Consider the following 2,426-nt stretch of genomic DNA (forward strand, 5'->3'; position numbering starts at 1 on the left):
GCAATCTTAGATATTGTGGCCCTGAACGTCCACCCAACAATTGAGATTCAAATGCAAGGTGGCAAATTCATCTTCATAATAGAATATTGGTATGGCAGCACTCATTAAGTCGGAGCAATAACTGAGAATGAACCGGTCACCATACATAGACTGCTTCTGATGTCCTTGCTGGCACCAAGGCGAGCGGAGAGTTGCCAAAAGCATTATCTGCACATTCTTTCTGAATCATTGATTTCAGGAGTTCAAGTGGCAATGTTTAGGACTAGCAAGGAATGGGATGGATCAGTTCGCTACTGGTTGACTTGGTTTATAGATGTAAGCAGAGCTTGTCTAATTAAATCTGTACAAAAACTTGAAACTTTTAACTTGTGAAGAAGAAGACTGGAAAGCAAGTTATCTTGACAACTCAAATAAGAACATATGACCTTAAAATGAATCATGAGGCTTGTATTTATTGTCAATTTCATGTATATCCATTAAGGAGCTGTCAATGTCCTCCAATTCACTGATGGCTTCTATTTGGTTAAGCTGCATAGCAATGCCTTCATCCTCAGAGCTACCCTCTAGAAAATCATTATCTTCCATATCTGATGAGTCCATAAAAGTTTCCATCTTTTTCTTCCTCCCCATATAACCAATAAGGCTTAGGACTTTTTCCTTCCAAATAACGAGTAGACATTTCTAAATCAGCTCCGCACCTTCATAAGCTCCTCTGAAGAACACACTAAACCTTTTCCCCTCTCAGAGACATAGAAAACACCACAATGCTTCAACAGGAGTCTCATCAGCTTCTGAGGCATCACAAATTCTTGTCGAAAGTGCGTGAGGTGATTGGTTACCAACCTCTTTTCCATTGTGAAGCTAAGTAACTTGTGCATTGCTGCAATGGATCTCTTGTTAGATTCTTTCAATCCAGCTTGAAGGCCACATGCATCAACATAAGGAGTCAAGTAAGACCTTTTTGAAAGTGCTCAATCTTCCCTCCATATCTACACAGCTTCTTGTAACTGGCAAGAAACTTCAAGGGGAAAGATAGGGAAAGCAACCCTAGAGTATGAAAAGGCAAATTCTGATACCCCCAAAATGGGCTTCTCCAACTCTGTGATAGCCCAAGCAGGATTCCACTCTATGAGCTCGAGATAATCAACTTCATCCAGAGATTTAACCACTTTGAAGTGCTGCGGATACTCGTGTACCCACTTGCTCCTAAAATTAGCTAGCAAACCAAACTCTCTCCTGGAATGAGCAATTTTGTCCAGAGGAAGCCGTTTATCGACCAACATCGTTAACATCCTAGTCACGTATTCAACAGCCGTGTCAGAATGTCCCCTAATCTATCTCTCCTCTTCCTCTAACAAGTCTTCAGCTTCTTTAGTTAATTCCAAACCACAATACCCCCTTCCGATCCTTGTACAACTCACAACAGTTTTGGTGACTTCAGAATAAAATCCACTACACCGTTTGCTTGGCTATAGATCCGGTGATCTCACAGGGATTATCATCTCGGGTTCCTTTCTCAACATTTCCATCAAAACCAACACCTTTGACACCACTTTTGCTTCTCAGTGGCAATTTCGAGATCATAGACCCTCTTGTCCTTGTTCCTATCTTGCACTCTCTTGCTTGTGGTCATGAATCTACGCTGTGACCAGTTAAATAAAATCTCACCAAAACTCGAGTTTCCTCTCAGGGTAGGCGAATGCACTGGTGAGGCGACAAAGCAACCAAACTCTCTTGCCGCGCTTCATTCATTCGAGAAAGCCATTGTTTTAACAATGATTTGAAGACGGGTCATCTCAAGATGGTAATGCCTCGCTCCAAATTCAAGAAACAAGCCCAACAAAAGCAAATGCCTCTCACTTAGGGCAAACATCAAACGGCTTACGTGCAATGGGACGAGGAACAACAAGAGCCCAAGACAAAAACATTCGAGAAGATCGCCGTAAATGCACGATTACCACCTCTCTCGGATCACTCGATCAGCATCAGTCTCGACTTCGACGGAAGCTGGTTGGGATTTCAGGCCGGGCTTGTGCGGAGAACGAAGAAGAAGAAGAAGAAGAAGAGGGGCGCGAAGAAGAGGGAATGGGCGGTAGAAACGGAACGGATTGTCGTTGGTTTTTGCGTTTCTCGTCGCGGGAGAGATGATATTTAGATTTAAATAATTAAAAGAGCTTGAGGGTCTTATAAATGGCGATATTCTTGTGCTTTTAAAAAAATAATAATAATCATAAAACTGAGGCATTTGAGATTACACCAGAAATCCGATTTAGAAACATAATACATTTTAGTAAAAAAAATCGAACCATATCGAAACCAAACATTGTATCTTGTATTTTATAGACAGTCGAATGTCTTCTCTCGTTATACATACATTCAAATACTTACGTAAAAGAACAATTTTTTTAGGAAAATTATGTTGAAGA

The 2,426-nt window shown here is 41.1% G+C and overlaps 1 pseudogene; it reads right to left on the reverse strand.

The window, feature by feature from the left end:
• Positions 1-426: 426 nt before the first annotated feature.
• Positions 427-1,928, reverse strand: LOC120290516 (annotated as a pseudogene).
• Positions 1,929-2,426: the final 498 nt, after the last annotated feature.

This window comes from Eucalyptus grandis, chromosome 2 (genome assembly GCF_016545825.1).
Source record: "Eucalyptus grandis isolate ANBG69807.140 chromosome 2, ASM1654582v1, whole genome shotgun sequence".
Lineage (NCBI taxonomy): Eukaryota > Viridiplantae > Streptophyta > Magnoliopsida > Myrtales > Myrtaceae > Eucalyptus > Eucalyptus grandis.